Source organism: Lissotriton helveticus, chromosome 1_1 (assembly GCF_964261635.1).
Source record: "Lissotriton helveticus chromosome 1_1, aLisHel1.1, whole genome shotgun sequence".
Taxonomy (NCBI): Eukaryota; Metazoa; Chordata; class Amphibia; order Caudata; family Salamandridae; genus Lissotriton; species Lissotriton helveticus.
Window position 1 is genome coordinate 470,821,449 of NC_136057.1, and position 18,979 is coordinate 470,840,427.

Sequence of the window (18,979 nt, forward strand, 5' to 3'; positions counted from 1 at the left end):
ATGAAGTGGGAGCCGACGTGCCTCATGTATCTGGGAGTTAGGATCTACCATGCTGCTGCCGACATCCTAGATGGTAACATAGGACGCTGTGTGAGGGCCTTGAAAGGGTGCATGGCATTCTGGTACACGCTTCCGCTGTCAGTAATGGGGAGGATAAATGTAAATGTAAATGTCATGGTACTTATAGAGCGCACTGTCACCAGACGGTCACCTTGCGGTGTCGCCTATGCGGCTTCCTGGCGCTGATAATCATACCGCTGTGGAACCCCTCCTGGCTTTCCCTGTGAAGTGTCCACTCCTGGGCACCTTCAGGGTGAAGCCAGGCATCCTTAGCGCTGTTGGGGCCGGTGTGGAGGCTAAGCAAGCTATTGCCCAGAGTTGCAGCGTGGGGCCCCTGATTAGAATAGGCACCGAGGCGAGAATTAACAGGTCCGAGGAAATTGAGCCCAAGACCCCGCCGAGGCGGGAAACGAACCCTGGTCCCTGGCCAGAACTCTGCATCAGGGTCTGCCGCTCTAACCATTGAGCCACACTCCTCCAGGGAGTAAGGATAGCCTTACTCAAAATGGTGGCGTTACCGAGGCTACTATATAACTTTAGGACGCTACCGATTTGGATCCCACCATCATTGTTTAAAGAATTGAGATCAATGGTCGTTGGTTTTCTGTGGGGCACTGGCAGGAAGCGAATAGCCTTGGGAACTCTTATGCGACCGAGACTGGAAGGGGGACTGGCAGTTCCAGATTTTGAACTTTACTATCTGGCAGCACAACTGCAGGTTCTTACACAGGCGGTGGCTGCAGAGTTTAGGGGCCCTGAACAGGGGAGGGGCATGGGTATTCAAAGACATATCATCTCCTATATAGTCCTACAACAGGCACTCCTCCCCAGAGACCTATCGCTGGAAGAAAGCACCTTGAGATCATGCTGGAACCGTAGCCAACGTAAAGCGGGAGTCTTGCATCTATATGCTCCTGAGTTCCCACTGGGAATGCTGACGGCACTCCCACATGGGGGGGACTGGGCTGCCCTAGAAGAATGGGAGAGCATGGGAGTCCAGATTGTGGGGGACTTGTATGATGAGGGCGAACTGTTGCCTTTTCAGGCCCTGCAGGAAAGATATGACCTCCCGAATGGGGACTTTTTGCTCCATGCAGCAGTGACGAGCGCAATTAGGAAACACTGGAAGAAGGGAAAATCGGAACCTCAGACTACAATGGCATGCCAATATGTGGTGATGGCGGCGGGGACCTTTAAAACGGTCACGTGCCTCCAGTCGCGGATGCTGCAAGAGGGGCTACCGCCTTTCACTGCTCTAAAATTGAAGTGGAAAACAAGCATAGGCCGTCCACTGCCAGACACTACATGGGGACAGATCCTCAAGAGAGCCTGGAAAGGCACTCGGAACGCACGGCTTCAACTGATACAGCTTTACATAGTGCACCGAGCCTATTTGACACCGGGAAGAATTCAGAGGCACTTCCAGGTGCAAAATGCTGCATGCCCCAGATGCCTGACAGAGGGTGTGGAACTGGAGCATATGCTGTGGGACTGCCAGAGACTGGGGAGTTATTGGACAGAAGTAGGTACACTTTTGAATAAATTTACAGGCAGGGATTTGTCTTATGATATGGCCACATGTGTGCTGCTTTGGTTCCCTCACACGCCTAAGACGAAGATAACAAGCAAATTCATAGACCTAGGGCTTATTTTAGCAAAGAGGGAGATCACCTTGCACTGGAAGTCGAGGGAGGGACCATCACACAGGCGCTGGCGACGGAACTTCTGAAATGGGCAAGGAGTGAGAGTACGATCCGGATGCAACAAGCCCAACGTTCGCATCAAGAGAGGGCCTTAGACCAAGCGAGGGCGTGGGAGGCATTAGTTCAGGCCTTGATAGATCTCCAACATGAAGATGAGAGCCATCGCGCATAGCATCTCGGTGTAATGCTTAGACCTACCAACAAATAGAGACCGTACTGCTGCTAACTGAGTAACATATGTTATTGGGAATTGGAAGTTACAAGCCGGCACCAGCCGAGGAGGGTGGGGGGGGACACGAAGGAATGTTGGGGTATAAAAGAGGACATGTTTAGTAGAAGATGTTGAGAGGTTGCACGTAACGTGGTATGATGATAAACCTTCAATAAAATGTTTTCAAAAAATCACTATGCGCTACCACAGCATCACTGAACGCCACAGCATCACTCGTCACCACCACATCACTCAGCTCCACCACAGCATCAATCTGTGCAACCATTCAACAACAACTGGTTCAAATATGTTCTCTCAATATTTAAAGCTTTATTACAAATGTCACAAAAAGATGTTAATATTTCACTTCTCTTCTTGGATTTTCGTCACAATAAAATACACTGAACATAATCTTCACAAAAGTTATTTACAAAAGTTTAAGCTATTGCCATTATAAATTACAATAACTTTTAACAATAAATTATTAAAAAAATTAAAAGCCATTGTTATTCGTAATATCAATAAATCTAAGTCACATAAATACCACACATATTGCATTACAAATGCTATAGGTGTCACATTTGCGAAAGTTAAAACTATTTGAATTGTAAATGACAAAGCTATTAATTTAGCTATTTTCAAAACCAACACATAAATACAAAATTTTTCATTTACAATACCAATAGCTCAAACTTTCCTAATGCGAGACCTATTGCATTGCAAATGCTTGTTTGTTTTTGGCATGGGTAAAGTATGTGACTTGCCCAAAATCACGGAATGTTGAGCCAACGCCGAAACGTGAACCAGCTTCCCCATTTCCAAAGTTGGCAGCTCTGGAGGTAAGGCCACATCCTCTTCCAATATATATATAAGAAAAAAAAACACATAACCTAACAACATAACATCCTGTCATATCGTTGTTGTTGCAGTTTACCGCCCTACATAGCTATTCTGCCGGACAAATCCCTGACAAACTCGTTTTAGGTCCTACGAAACCAACCCTCCCCCCCCCCCAAAAACGTGGGACAACTGGGGTCGTGTTTAGATTCCACAGAGACCCGTGAGGAGTCCTCGTTTAGGTCATCCGAAACGAAAGTCCCCAAAAAATACGCTGGACAACTGGGGTAGTGTTTACATTCCATAGAGACACGTGCAGAGACCAGAGCAAATTAATACATCGGAATTTGGTGCAGCGTACTCGTATTGGCTGAGGTGCTGACGAATCTCCAATCCTAAGCCAATTTACTCGTTTCAAGATCCTCCCATTGACAGAATATATTCAGCCAGAGGATTGGTTGTCATGCGGAAATACTGAAGACCCGGAAGTGCTGTAAGACATCACTGGCAAATGGTCCGTAAAAAAAGATCATATATTGAAAGCGGACGTTGGGCTGAATTTACGGATGGTCCGTGTAAGTAGCGGACAGGTAGTTAACTTACAATACTTATTGTATTATTTCTGTAAAGTAGATAACCTAAAATATACATCTAAACGTTATCTCACATTTGTTTAAACAGAAAAGCGAATGATTAAGCAAACCATTTATTTTAACCTGATTCCTTCAGCCTGCTCCATAACAAATTCTCCGATCCAATGTCTTGCTGCATAGCGCTGGTGATACATCCTGACGGATGTAAGGCAAATTACGTCCTTTTGTGCATGTACATTTACTCTTTTGCATTTCCCTTTCTCAATTTTGCCTTTGTTAAATACCAAATGAACTTCAAACTATATTGGGCTGTGCTTTAACACAAATGTAAAGGTTTTAACAGGCTCAAAGATTGGACAGTCCTATTTGAAGTTTATATAACGTAATCGTGTGCTTAAGGTGTTTTAACAAGTTTACAAGAAAAATCAGTGGGAGGTAGTGAGAAGTTAAAATTCAGTTTATCAGCCATGATTGTGACAGTAATAGTTACAACACTATAATTTGCAAAACACGTTCGCTCTTCTTATGCATTGTCTTGATCCTAAAATCAATAAACGTTTATCTAGCATACTAAGACAGAGCTCTCGGTTTACCCAATCCCATGCATGTATATACAGTCCAGGCATTTCATTTTTAGCCCATTTGAATCCATTTTAAAAACAGGACTACAGGTACCAGAATTACAAAAACTGTCTCATGCATGGAGCTGGGATACTTGAGAGCTCTGCTAATATGCAGTTTGTTTACCTTGGGGCCAGATGTACGAAACCATTTCTGGTTACTAATCTTTAAATTCGCAGAGTCGCAGGGTTTGCGACGTCAAACAATGTTGACCATGTACTAAACCGCTGTTGAAACACACGAGGGGATGTTGTGTATAATCTGAATCACAGAATGCATGAAAGAGTAACAGTTTCCACATTTGGGGTCGCGTAGGGCAGCTAGGGTGGGCCAGGAGGAAGACATTTAATGCCTAAGAATGCGACATGGATAGAGACTTGCAGTTCCCTGTATGTCACCATCCTTCCGTTGGTAGCCCGTCCCAGGGGTTCGCAAATGCTGACCTACCTAATTAATATTCATTACACAGGTAGTTTATGACCTTCTGAGATAGGCCATCTTGTGATCCGACCCATATGTCGCATTGCGAAAAGATAGTATGCGCTATTTGCAACCTGAATGTTAATTGCAATGTTGTTTTGAGAATTCTTATTCCACTTGCTTGTCACAGAGTTGTAGTCAGGGCTCGAGTCAGGGGTACACGCAGGTACACGGCGTCCCCCCACTATTTTTACAGGATGGACGCCGTCCCCCCTGCCAAGAAGTTGGGGCCCACAGACGCCAGTAGTGCATGCAGCATTTTAGTGAAAGGGAGATGAGTTTTATTCATCCACAACTTGCCTACAAAGAGGACGCATCCAGGTTTTTTGAAAGAACACTTCTAAAGACTGAATAAAACAGGATGTGGCCATATGTGACCCAGATAGTTGCATACGTCGTGACATCATGAGGTCATTTGTATATTGTCTTACTTGGTCAGTCCCCACACTTCTTTTTATAGGACTTGTGCCCTGGTTGTAGTAGGTTCTTGTGCGTATAATCCTTCAATGTGAAATCGCCCATCTGAAGCAAATAAGGGAATTATGCCTTGTAATTCTAGGTAATTAGTCATAATATCGAAAAAAATATCGACTGGACAGAATATCGATTTTTAATTTTTTTTTTTTTATATAGAATGGACAGAATATCGTATTGCAAAAATATAGTGCTGCAGAATATCGAAATGCAGGTAAGAAATATCGATTTCCACAATATCGAAGTTAGTAATATCAATTTTTTTTAATTTTTATTTTATGTTTTAAGGGTTAGTTTATGTGTTAAAAGTTTGTATTATTTTTGTAATGTATGTTTGAATTTTGTAAAAGTACTGAATTTTTTGTTAATTAATTTTTGTGCAATTTAATTCCGTAGCGGGTTGTGGGTTTGTAGGGGAATAGGGTAGGAAGTAATTTAATTATAATATATATTGTTAGCATTTATTTAGAATTAATTATATGTTAAATATTTTTTGCGTAATTTAAGTTTGTAGCGAGTTGTGGGTTTATAGGGGAATAGGGTGGGAAGTAATTTATTTGAAATTTATTAATTTATTATTTTATTACTTAATAATTTAATATTTAATCATTTATATTAATTAAGTTATTTACTTTCTTACTAATTAATTATAAACTGATTAATAACAAATAACAATTAATTGATAATTATGTTAATTGTTTTTTTATTAATTAGTAATTCATTAGATATTAATTATTAACAATTACTTTGTAAATATGTTAATTGTGTACTTTTTTATCAGTGGGTTGAGGGTTGATAGAGGAGTAGGATAGGAAGTAATTTATATTTAATGTAATTTTTATTATTTGTTAAATTATAATTTTTTTAAGTTAGTTTATAGTGTTAATTGTGTGAATTAATTGAGATTTGATTGTTATTAATTATATTAATTGTAATTAGTTAATTAAGTTAATTTATTAATATGTTACAATATGGTAGGTAATGTTTATCGGGTAAAATGGTGGGAGGTAAATACATTTTTTTTAAATTATGAATTGTTTATTAATGTTAATTAAATTGCAGCAGTGTGTATAATAAATTATTCCCCTACGCTATCCGACACTTTCCTTACTGTTGCACTCACTGGAGTGGGAATAGTAATTTTTACCCACCCGCTATCCAACACTTTCCCTACTGTTGCACTCGCTGGAGTGGGAATAGTAATTTTTACCCTCCCGCTATCCAATTCTTTCCATACTGTTGCAGTTACTGGAGTGGGAATAGTAATTTTTACCCTCCCTCTATCCAACGCTTTCCCTACTGTTGCACTCACTGGAGTGGTAATAGTAATTTTTACCCTCCCGCTATCCTACGCTTTCCCTACTGTTGCACTCACTGGACTGGGAATATTAATTTTTACTCTCCCGCTATCCAACACGGTCCCTACTGTACCACTTGTTGGAGTGGAAATAGTAATTTTATCTCTTACGTTATGCAATCTTTTCAGTATTGTTATATTTAATGTAGTCTAACACTATTTATAATTTTATATTATATATATATTTATATTATAGGCTTATATATATGTAATTATATTTAAAATTCGGTTTTTAACATTTAATTGTTAAAAAACGGATTGTTTTTTAATATTTTTAAGTTAATATACGTAATAAAAAGACATGTTTATTTTTTTAAAGTTACATTTATTATTTAGTAATTTTAAGGTTATTTAAGTATGTTTTACTTAATTATATTTATTATTTCATAATTTCACGTTACTTTTAAGACATTTAAAAAAATCGATATTTTAGCAAACTATATTATTTACAACGATATTTAAGATTCGATATTTTTGTACTTACCTGTTTGTAGATAGGAATTCGATATTTTGGAAGTCGATATTTTGTCACCGATATTTTTGTAGGTTGATATTAAGCTCCTCGATATTCTGTCAGTGATTCGTAATTCTATAGGGCATGACTGTCATTTGAGCAGCCTTGTAGGGGCTCAGCTTATTAGAGTTGAAATAATAAGTGGGGCTAAAATACACCCCGATATTGTTATGTTGTGAATTAGCAATCAGAAGCCTAGACATCAATGTTGCATGTTTCTGGCCTGAGAAGATACGCTGACTGCACATTTTAATAACACCTGCTCAGTGCCCCACACTATTTAATAACCCTCACTCAGTGCCCCGCACTTTTTAATAACCCTCACTCAGTGCCCCACACTTCTAACACATCAAGTTCCAGATGCATCAAAAAATGTTCTGCGATTCCCTAATTGAGAATCTTTGCGATTCGCAATTAGGCAATCTCAAAGCGCCATGCATGCAAGTGTGCAATACGCTTTCTGTGATTCCTAAGGGGTTGCAATGACCTACCTCATGAATATTAATGAGGTAGGTCACAATTTGCGACCCCACCCTAGGAATCGCAAAAATTACAGGGATGGTGGCCTGCTGAGATCAGCAGACCACCATGCCTGTGATTGCTTTTAAATAAAGCAATCTATTTTTTTTTGTAAAGCAGCCACTTTTCCTTAAAGGAAAACGAGATGCTTTAGAAAAAGAAAAGTGAAAAGTTTTCTTTTAATTTTTTAAGACCAGGCAGTGGTCCATGGAACCACTGCCTACTCTTAAAAATGCTTTACAAACATTCACAAAGGGGAAGGGGTCCCTTAGGACCCTTTCCCATTTGCGAATTGGTTACCACCTACTTGAAGTAGGTGGTTAAATGCAATGTTTTGCAACCGCATTCACGGTCACACAACATTCATGCATACAGTTAGGATTCGCTATTTGGAAGGGACGCCCTAAACACACCCCTTCCAAATAGTGAATCGCAAACTCATTTTGCGATTTGGTGACAGGTTACCAAAACGCAAAATTGGGTTTGATGCATCGCAAAAACATATTTTGTGATTATAAACGGGCCGATACCGCGAATCGGCCCGTTTGCGAGGAGAAAAATGCTTGATGCATCTGGCCCCAAGTTTCTAGTTAAGTTCATATGATTGCCTGGCCTACTTTGTCAAAAGCTGATTGAGATGAAATAGCACCAGTAGAGCTCCTCAGGGATTTTGCTCTGCTTTCCCGCATGCTGTGTAATACATGCATTTCCTGTCAAGCGTGTGTGTGTACATGCAATCCTGCTTACCTCTCACTTCTCCCTCTTCTATGCATTAGTTTGAGAATTCAGAAACTTCTTCATGTTAACAATTTTTACTTTTATATAGTCGTGAAATAGTATTACAGTCACTATTTAACAGAGTATTATCTGTAACCCAAGTACAAGCCAAATAGTCTCAATCATTGTAGGCACAGAAATCTACTACCTGATTGTGAGGCGGGCAGTATTAAAGAATTTACCACAAATATCAGATTCATGTTGGTGCCTTCAGCAGTACGACTGGCCTATTTCATGTCCCACTGAATCATCGACTTGCTACTGTCCGAGATAAACTGTAGTTCTGCCATTGGCACCTTCAGGGTCAAAAGGTCTCTGTTGTAAACGTAGTGGTGAATCTGCTACTGCTACAACTGAGGATGGCTTGAAACATCTGGGGAGTCAACTCAATGGAAGGCTGCAATAGAAATGGTGACTGGGAGGATTTGGGTGTATTGTATGATATGGATGTGGGGCCTTATCATGGCATACACTTGCAAAAACTGTCTTGGGTTCAGTAAGGCTTGTCTGCAAACCTTAAGCTCAATCCTGGGTAGCTGTTACTTGAAACAGCAAGGCTTAACAAAGGAACTTAGTGTAAACCATTCAACAGCACCAAACAACGGAATAAGAAAGTTACGCAACAAAAAAGACTCCCACACCAATTTCTAAAATTAGAGCATCATTTTATGAATTTTTAGAGTCCTTGATCATCAAAATGCATCGGAGGGTTCCGGAGCTATGGATTTGAAAAATATTAAATACCTTTTAATCCAACCACAAACAAGCATTCGTCAACAAAAACTTTCAAAACTTTTGAAAAATGTTAAACAGTTATTTCAGCGACTCCCATCTGACTTGGGTGACCAAAGCTGACAGGGCAGAGGTCTAGGAGTCCAGTAAGGTTACTTTGAACAGTTACCTGGTACAGAGCCTTTTCTAGCCAAGTTCCAGCCTTTAGGAAACAACTGCCATAAACAACAATGAGGTGGTCCTGATGCTGGAGATGCCAGCAGAAAAGATGCACAACGATGCTACTGGAGCTGTGCGGTTTACAGGGGTGAGTTGCAGGTAAGTCCTCAGTCTACGGGTGAGGTGGGGCGACGTTTGCCACTGCACTCTGAGTCCCATGTCATCCTCTTCGTAACAGTAAAAGACCAGCTGTGGCTGGGCTACCGATCTCCCTTCACAGCAGTCACAGTAAATATCCTTGGTGGGGGCTAGTGTCCCTCTTGGGTGACAAATCCAGCCTGGGATAAGAGTTCCAGGTTCCAGCAGACTCAGATGCAACTTTTCGGCTATCTCGGATGTGTCTCTCTGAGCGCCCATTGGTGGTCAGCGGGAAATTCCTCAGAAGTGGCTACTGCTTTGCCGGTTTCGGTTTCCACAGCTTTGATGACCCTGGTACTGTTCCGGTGGGGCTATCCGACTAACCCTTGAAGTCACTGCTTCAATCTAGGGCATGGGAAAACTTTTCTTTGAGCAAGGAACCACAGGAACAGTCCAAACTTCACTAGCCCAAAGAAAGTGCAGTAGGTGCAGTTCTTTCAATGGTACATCCTCTCTTTGTGCAGTTTCAAGGGCTGCAGGGCAGTCCTTTATTGGTCCTCTCTCCAAGTCTAATGTATACTGAGCTTCAGGGTGCAATGGTAGCCATTTTATCCCAGGAAGTGCCCTGAGGGGACAACGCTGTCACTAGCCAGTGGTCTAGTAGGTCCCCATCTCTGTTGTGACAAAGTTCCAGTGATGTCTGGCAATGCCAGAGTGCAGTATTCTTGCCTCTCCCAAAATGTCTGGAGCTTCCCTTGAATGTAAGGAGCCTAGTAGCCCACCCCAGAGGTGTGGATACCTAAGATACACACCCATGGGAAAACCAATTTTAGGGATGGATTTCCCCTCTATGACCATGTCTCCAACTTGTCTACATGAACAAAAGGCACCCTGCCCGGGAGGGTTGTCACTGGCAGCCCTTCAAAGGCGGATTCCCCTTTAAAGCTTGCCTTTGGGCTAACACCTGTAGTGGCCTTCCTGGGAGAGGAGGTCACGCCTCACTCTGCTGTGGCTGCCTTTATTCTTAACCCCAGGAGTCATTCACACGTCTCCCGAGGCGGACAGAAAGCTTACTGTTGGCCATGGCCTGTGCAAAGCCAATGGATCAGCTGGGGCACAGAGTGGGAACTTTAAAAAAAGTTGCTTAACTTTAATAATGACATTATTTTCGACTCGTATTGTAAAAAACAGTGGTACACTATGAATAATAAATCATGTAAACAAGAGAAAGTCTGCTCTGTATACATATTTATTACCAGACAATTGGTTGATCTACCAGGGCATGACTGAGGTAAGGTCCTAGATGGTGTTGAATTGCCTCAGTAGGGCAGCGCCATTCTGTAACTCTCCGGCATGGCTCGAGAAATAACCGATTGATATGATTCATCACCATCCAGGACCTTACCACAGTCCTTGTGAGTTCAACCCATGGCGGACCACTCCTTGAAGACCTTTGTTTAATAAATTATGGCTGTCCCTTGTATCACCTTGTCTTGAGGAAGACCTGTCGTGCCTGTCAGTAAATCACTCACCCCATTGGTTCAAAACATCAACGTGCTCGTGATAATCTTGACCCTACTTTCTCAGCCCCATGTGAAACGGAAATTTAAAACCCCAAGCGGCGCAGAACTTTATGCACCAAGGGATGGATGTCTTTTGAATGACCAGTTTCAGCATTTCATACAGCACTGTATATATCTTGTTCACATTCAGCAGTTTTTTCGCGCCTTTTTTCACCATATCACTTGCGCAGTTGGAACAAATTGTATGTTCATGAACTTTAGCTGCCTGTTCATGTCATTTTGACACCATAGAATGTAAAGAACATATGGATGTATCCTTAAATACAGACCTTGATTGATTTAATTTTGGTGTTTTTGTGTTTTTGATTCATACTGTTTGACTTTTCTTCTCTTCGCTTTTCATTGATTATTACTGAAAGTTTGAGTATTGTTATTCAGTAAACCTAGAATCAATTCTGTACCCAACAGAACCAACATTTTCCACATTCTTGTACACCCAGATTCTGAGGGGCACTGGGTCACCCCATCATACTAGATGTCCATTCAGAAGTTAGGCAGGCTGGGATGCCAGCCGGTTACCCTTTGTTAGCCAATAAGGCTACTAACTTTTTCTCAACAAAATAACAACGTTTAAAGGTTTTGCAGCTAGAATAGTTATAAACCTATATTTCTTGCTTAACAATATACAGCTCCTTGCCATATGGCTCGATAGGCCTTCCTTAGGGGAGACTTACATATATTATCAAAGGAAGTGCTGGCTTAATCATTATGGTAATGGGGAAGTTGAACTAGCAGCATAAACACTGCCCTTCCAGTCTGCAGTGGCAGGCTGATAGCCATTTTATCTTTTGTCACACTCTGGGTGGAACAAACCGTGCTACAGTCCTGGGTGGACACTCTGCCTTACATGCCCTTGACACTCTTGGTACCATATACTAGTGACTTACAAGTTAGGCAGTGCTTGCCAATGGAGGGCATACAATTAAACATATCTTTTGTACTGGGTCAGAATACTTGCCCTGGGGTCTGGTTAGCAGGCATCCGTACACACTCAGAGTCGAAAAACCAGTAGCTAGAAGTCCAAATGTTGACAATAAATGGGGGTAAACCTGCTAAAAGCCTGTTTCCTTACAGTGACAAATGTTCATGATAAGGTAATGTCCCTAGCATGCTGGGACCTGGAGACTGAACATTTGCAAACATTGACCAATTTTAGTTGTTGGTCAATGGACGAATCAGGGTGAGAGCTTCACAAAAATAGATAGCCTGCTAAATATTCATCTCAATTGAGGGGAAATGAACAAAACTGTGAGATGGAAAGCCTCTTATGTCCCAGCCTGTCGATATTTCACAGCCCTGACATTGTGAACAAGAGCTGTCCAAAGGAGTGCGAATATTCTGTCAACATGCATTACGTGGTAACTGACTGGGGTACTGCGGCACACCTGCACTGCACAATTACACTTTAGCAACAAGTTTACTGATAGGTATGCCATTTCACTACCTCTGGGGAACAGTCCTGAACCCCGAAGAAAGCAGTCCTAAACCAGCAGATGATCACACAAAAGCCTTTACTTTAGCCAGACTGATTTTATGGCCAGTCCACATTCCAGAAAACCAAATGCCATAATTACCCTTGCTAACCAGAGTAATGAAATTGGACAATGTCAATGTATATAAAAACTGAAATACACATTAGTGACTTCGGGAATGTTTGGAATTTATTTTTCATCACTCTGGGTTGTGTCAGAACTTTTGTCACTGTTTCAGTTCAGAAGCAAGTTAGAATGGGTAAGCGAGTCATTCTCACAATGTAAGATCTCTTTGGAATGGTAATAAACCTCAGTAGCTCAAAATCCTAGCAACAGGTCAGATGATCTATACAAGCAAGGGACTGGAAACTCTGGGTAGTGGCATCTGAGAACTACTAGACCTCTAACCATCAATCTCCATGGAAGTGGACATTTCCTAGTTTAGGATTCAACTTCCAGGTCAGTTGTATTAGAGCATATTTCCCTCACTGCACTCATGGCTTCTTGCCTGGCAATGATTTTTAGGTATTTTGGCTCAAGGCTCAAGCTTAGTTCGTCCACATGACTGTGCGCTCCATCACCTTTCTTGTTTTTCCCCTGCCATATTCCCCTTTTCAGATTACAGTCAATCTATAGCATCGTCTAGACAATTTCTAGTTGTTTATATGTTGTTTGTCCACCCTCTGGCTGCTGCTGCACATAAAGTTCCCTGCTGTTTGGTGTCATGAGAATCAGCACTGGTATTCTGGTTGATTTCTGGTCTCATCACCACCTCCTTAGTATGTTACCGTATTTCAATAATCAGGAAGAGTTGCGGTCCAGATGCTCCACTATCCCCCATTTAGCCACAAAAATATGATGAAACAGTCATATTTTGTATGAATTAAATTATACTACCATTTAAAAAACAGTCTGTGAGACTGGGCGCTTCTCCAAAATGCAAAAATGTTAGATCACAGACAGTAATGCTGCGTGCTCAGCAAAAAGATGCTGTCTTCTCTTTCAAGAGCTTTCGGTGGCTACTCTGTAGCAAAAAAGGGAGCACGGCCTGCTGGCTAATGAATAAATCGTGAAACAAACATGATACAGCTGAATAATCTCAACACAGCTTCAATTCACTGGAGATGCCGAGAAAAAACAACCCTGACTTTAAAAAAAGGTATACACATACTTTACCCTGAAAAAGCTGTGATGCAAGCAACTCTTAGGTTCCACCTGCAGAACATGACAAACATATAGAAGGACGACTGAGATTAACACCGCTGGAAAGCCAGCAGGACAGGGTGTCCAAGAAGAGAGGGGCCCAGGGTCACAAACACTGCAGAACCTTCTAGGACAATATGGTCATTTGGTGTAGCAACCTTGAGACAAGTTTATTAAAACCCTCTCATATTGTTATTGCTTAGTATTACAGAACTTAAAGCTTGGGTAGTAGATCAAGAGAACAAAGCCACTCAGATGAGGTGAGGGGAATATAAGCAGTAAGTCGCTCAGTCACTTCTCTTTGGTTCATGTTTCTAGTCCTCCATTAAGGTGATAGGGTGCTGAGGTTACTCTGTTACACATTTGTCACAGTTTCACACCTAGCAGATGCTAGCACCAAGACGCCTTCAGGGATTCGCTTGCTTAACAAATAATATCCATGTCAATATCACTAGAAGACAGGCTTCACTAGTCTTTGTTGAATGATGTTGAGCTCCCCTCAGCCAAAGATACTGCTTGGGACTTGCTTGCCCAGGTTTTTTATTTTTATTATTTAAGATCTTCAGATGGTGAGGAACCTGGCGTGGCATGTAAGTACAGGAAGGAGATTTGGGGAGTGACGTGAGCTTTTGAGCTAAATTGCACCTACTCCTTCCTAGACTACATATTCATGACAAGAGCAGTACTCGGCAAGATAAACAAAACGGACATCTCCATCTCAGATCGCACTCATATCTTGATATTGTGCAGCAAGGGTATAGATGCAGCACCCAGACTTCCCTGGGGATTGCATCAGCCATGGTTTAGACACCCTTCTCACAGAATAGAAATGACAACAGCAGTACTGTCAATTTAGACTCTGATGCCTCACCCGTGAAAAATTGGAATTCTTTCAACTCTGGCATTGATTGGCTTTAGAAGTGATGACTAGGCAAACACAGAAGATGAGGCTCTCAAAACATAAGTGAATTGAAGAACTTAAGGAGTTAGAGCGAGCTGACAGTCAGCACCTTCTTGGTTCGCTGCTGCCTTGCGACAGTAAAGAGGCAGCTGAACATTCTCTGAAAGAACAATGCTGAGTTGTTTCTTTTAAAACTGAGGAAAGACTTATATGAAAAACAGGACAAGTCGGCACACATTTAGCAAGTCTTTTGAGAGCATACATAATGTAATAAGAGACCAGATAGTATGTGGTTGAGCAGGGAAAGGGTCAAGCGGGAGATGTTCACCTGGCTTGCAAATACATTGTGTGAAGGAGACTGGGACCATTCTTTCTATGCATGAAGCGGATATCTTACTGATCCCCAAGCCAGGGACTACCCATAAAATTGCTCCTAAATACAGGCCTAAATACAGACACCAAGATCTCGACTAGTATAGTAATGAACAGATTGGAAAATGTGATGCCCTTTCCATTCAAATAGGACGATATTCTGAGAGTGGTATTGGGGATGGTGGGCATGGGTCAGAGAATGAGAGGGCCAGTCATGGCAAAATATAAATCACCCAGAGCACGGATCAGAGTAAATTGATTAGTATCAACAACATTCATGTTCAAAAGAGGCATGATGCAAGGTTGTACTTTCTCTCCACTGCTTTCTGCTCTTGAAGTAAAGCTCTTAGTCATAAGAATTTGATAATGTCCATAAATGAGAGGAATGTTCTTTGGGAAGGAAAAATAAAAACCTGTTGATTATCCTGCTCTTCCGGTGAATCTTAAGACGTCCTTAAGGACAATACTAGGAGAAGTAGTTTCATTGGGAAAGGTCTCTGGCTTAAAAATCTAAAAACGCAAATCGATAATATTAAAGGTCTCGACCTCCTGGCCATGTGCACTTTCTCTAGACAACCCTACCTCTCCGATGGATGAGGAAATCCATCAACTGTTCAGGCTAAAACATCATTCGTACTTTAGAGGGGCAGTTTATTGTAACACCTTCACATCTTGTGGTTAGGCTGCATCAAAGTTGGCATTTTACTCGGGCTCCTTTAACTCTTTGAAGCAATTCAGGACCCTATCCCCTCTTAGAGCTTAACAAGTTGCAAAGCAAACTGGTGAACTTAGTATTGGCCTGAGGCAGGGCCCGGTGAGAAGTGCTACAAACTCTTTTGTTTTAAACTCTAAGAGCAGATAACACTTCAAAAGTTTGGAAACAAATTGGTATTTAATTCTCAAAAGAAATGTAGGTATATGCGAATCACAAAATACAGTTAAAGAGATTGTTTGAATGTTTCCGGACAAATAATCCATTGGGTATGGAGTAGTATTTTTATTTATTTGTAAAGTTTTATATAACGCGGACTAGATCCCAAAGGATATCAGAGCGCTTTACAGTTATAGGGAAAGGTAACAATCAGATCATGAATCAAACATGGGTAGTAAAATAATCATAAGATCAAATAGTTCACACAGAAAAATTCATAAACGTTATTAACACACAAGGTCATCTAACTGGAGCATTAACCCTCCCAACAACATACTGCTCCTATATCGATACTCACACATCATTTGTATGTCTTGGTGGCCTGAGTATCTGCCGGATTCCGTTACTGGCCATTCTCGGTCATTGGGCTCTATTTTGGGACTTTGGGGTTCTGGTTCCACTTTTCTAGACTAATTTCAGATTCTCCCCTTATTTCATGCGTTAACCATCCTACTCTGCTACCAACTGAAAGGTCAGGGCCCATGAGGTCTGGACCATATTAACTTTGATAAACATGAAGTAAAGGAAGTGCATCCAGTACAGATGTGGTAGATTACCACATTTCGCACAAGGTGCCACCATCTATATTGGAATACACATGAGACAATAAAAGCATCTCAGGCTGATCTGTTAATATATGCCATTGTTCTGGGCAAAGTTTGTTGAATGAAGAGCAAGCATTGGCATCAACAGTAGGGATGGTGTTGGACTTTAAGTCCAACACCATTCCACCAATGCGCCTGCCTAAAGAAAGTTGTTGTAATGACTTGCGTGTTGAATGAATGCGTGCTAAAGATGTGTATATTCTATTGCCGGCGCTGTGAAGACACAGCGTGATTGTGGCTTTGTCTAAAAGGACGTTTCCCATTTTCACTGTAAAAAAGCTTGCTGGGCCATAAAATAACCGAGGGAAACAATCTTCAATACGAAAATTCTATATCAAGAATGGGACCAGCTAGAAAGATAATTAAGCAACTATTTTAAATAGTGTTTAAAAATCCAATTGAGTGTTCTGAAGTTAGATTTTTAAAAAATATTAAAGAAAAGTAATATTTAGAAAGTTACATTTTACCTGCCTGAACTTCCAAGAGGCTAATTTGCTTTTTCTCTCCAGCTTCTCACAGTGTCATGAACATCTGCATCCAGAAAGCTCTGCCACGTGTTTTACAACCAGGGCAAGTGGAGTTATGCCACTAATGGTTGCAGTAACAAATTGCTTGCATGGAGGAGGCGCTGTGTTGTAGGCGAAATAGAAACTAGTGTGTGCATGTCAGCTTAACCAGAGATCATTCCAGCCTTCTTTTCCATCTTGGCACAACTAGTCCAGAACGTTTTCCGCATTTGTCTCATTCACAACAACGTCGTACCAAGTCAACACCTGTAAAAAAAAAAAAAAAAAAAAGATGAAGACTACAACTTCAAAAGTAAGATAAGTCAAAGCCAAAGCGCAAGTGCATTATTAAGCCCAAGACAGGTTTTACTAGAGCATAGAGCTCTAGCCAAAATTCAGGATTGTATTGATTTTTATTTTCATAAAGAAAATTCTGCTTTGAGATTTTCTTTTTGAAGGAAGAAAAAAACTTTTGATGGATGACTCTGTCATTATGATGGAACTGTGCGTCAAACTTAAAAAAGCATTGCCGGGAACCGCAGCAACAGTGGTTCCTGTCAATACTTTTGAAATGACCACTATTACGAGGACAATGCTGTCTTCCCACGTGGACCAGGTTAGGTATGTAGTGATATAACAATTGTCCCACGGGACTCATTCAAAAGTGGTACCTTCTTACTTGTTTTAGAAGGAACTGGTAGTTACTCAGACCTATTCATCGCACCAAAATTAATTACAAAGAAAAAGAAAACACAGAGCACAGAATTGCCTCTTGCAATGTTTTGACTCAATCAAGTGTAGCAATCCGCAAATAAAGTGATCACAGTGCAGATGACTGAGTGCGCCAATGTTGATTATATATACAAAGAACATAGATAAAAGACACTGTACAACTCCCAGTGGTTGTATGCATTGAATGCGGTACAAAAGGGGGTGGTGATAGACGGAGCATCTGAACCAATCAAACACTCACACCCAGTCAAAAGATCAGGGTTTAATCCATCACCGTTTTTTAGCCCACTCTGCCACCCCAGTTCAGACATGGCTATATGCAAATCAGTCTGACCCTGTGCCTCTTGGGAACAGTCCAGCCCGAACTGCCAAGCCATGCCTTCCCTGGACCGGAAACAAGCTTCCGAGGACCGGTTTCTGGCATTACAGCCGTCTTCAGCCCGGCTTGCTTGAATCCAGTGGCAAAGTGAGCAAGGGACTCATGTCTGAGCATACCTTGCCACACTTATGGCGGCCAAAAGCAGTACAAAAGAGGGTGGTGATAGACGGAGCATCTGAACCAATCAAACACTCGCACCCAGTCAAAAGATCTGGGTTTAATCCATCACCGTTCTTTAGTCCACTCTGCCACCCCAGTTCAGACATGGCTATATGCAAATCAGTCTGACCCTGTGCCTCATGGGAACAGTCCAGCCCGAACTGCCAAGCCATGCCTTCCCTGGACCGGAAACAAGCTTCCGAGGACCGGTTCCTGGCATTACAGCCGTCTTCAGCCCGGCTTGCTTGAATCCAGTGGCAAAGTGAGCAAGGGACTCACGTCTGAGCATACCCTGCCACACTTATGGTGGCCAAAAGCGGTACAAAAGGGGGTGGTGATAGACGGAGCATCTGAACCAATCAAACACTCACACCCAGTCAAAAGATATGGGTTTAATCCATCACCGTTCTTTAGCCCACTCTGCCACCCCAGTTCAGACATGGCTATATGCAAATCAGTCTGACCCTGTGCCTCATGGGAACAGTCCAGCCCGAACTGCCTGTTTTGCTTTGTTCGCCCTAAGTGTGGCAGGGTATGCTCAGACGTGAGTCCCTTGCTTACTTGGCCACTGGATTCAAGATAGCCTGACTGATGAGGATTATGAATCCGAAACCGGTCCCAGGATGCTTGTTTCCGGTCCAGGGAAGACATGGCTTGGCAGTTCGGGCTGGACTGCTCCCATGAGGCACAGGGTCAGACTGATTTGCATATAGCCATGTCTGAACTGGGGTGGCCGAGTGAGCTAAAGAATGGTGATGGATTAAACCCAGATCAGTTGACTGGGGGTGAGTGTTTGATTTGCTCAAACGCTCCGTCCATCATCCCCTTTTGTATCGGTTTGTTCGCCCTAAGTGTGGCAGGGTATGCTCAGACGTGCATGCTCTTGTCCTCCCTCTTTAAAAAAAAAAAAAAGCCAATTTGAATCCTGACTGTCTCTCTAACTTCCACCCCATTTCCTTGC

The 18,979-nt window shown here is 41.8% G+C and overlaps 1 protein-coding gene across 6 annotated transcripts in view; it reads left to right on the plus strand.

The window, feature by feature from the left end:
* Positions 1–3,286: 3,286 nt before the first annotated feature.
* Positions 3,287–18,979, plus strand: part of TTLL1 (TTL family tubulin polyglutamylase complex subunit L1) — a 408,294-nt gene continuing 392,601 nt past the window's right edge. For 4 of the 6 annotated variants that reach the window (XR_013606910.1, XM_078673886.1, XM_078673881.1 and 1 more), the window contains exon 1: positions 3,287–3,386. The gene's annotated coding sequence lies outside the window, so the exon portion shown is untranslated. Of the gene's footprint in view, positions 3,402–5,141; positions 5,194–18,979 lie in introns of those variants that run through there. The other 2 variants (XM_078673882.1, XM_078673883.1) reach the window with 2 other exon arrangements.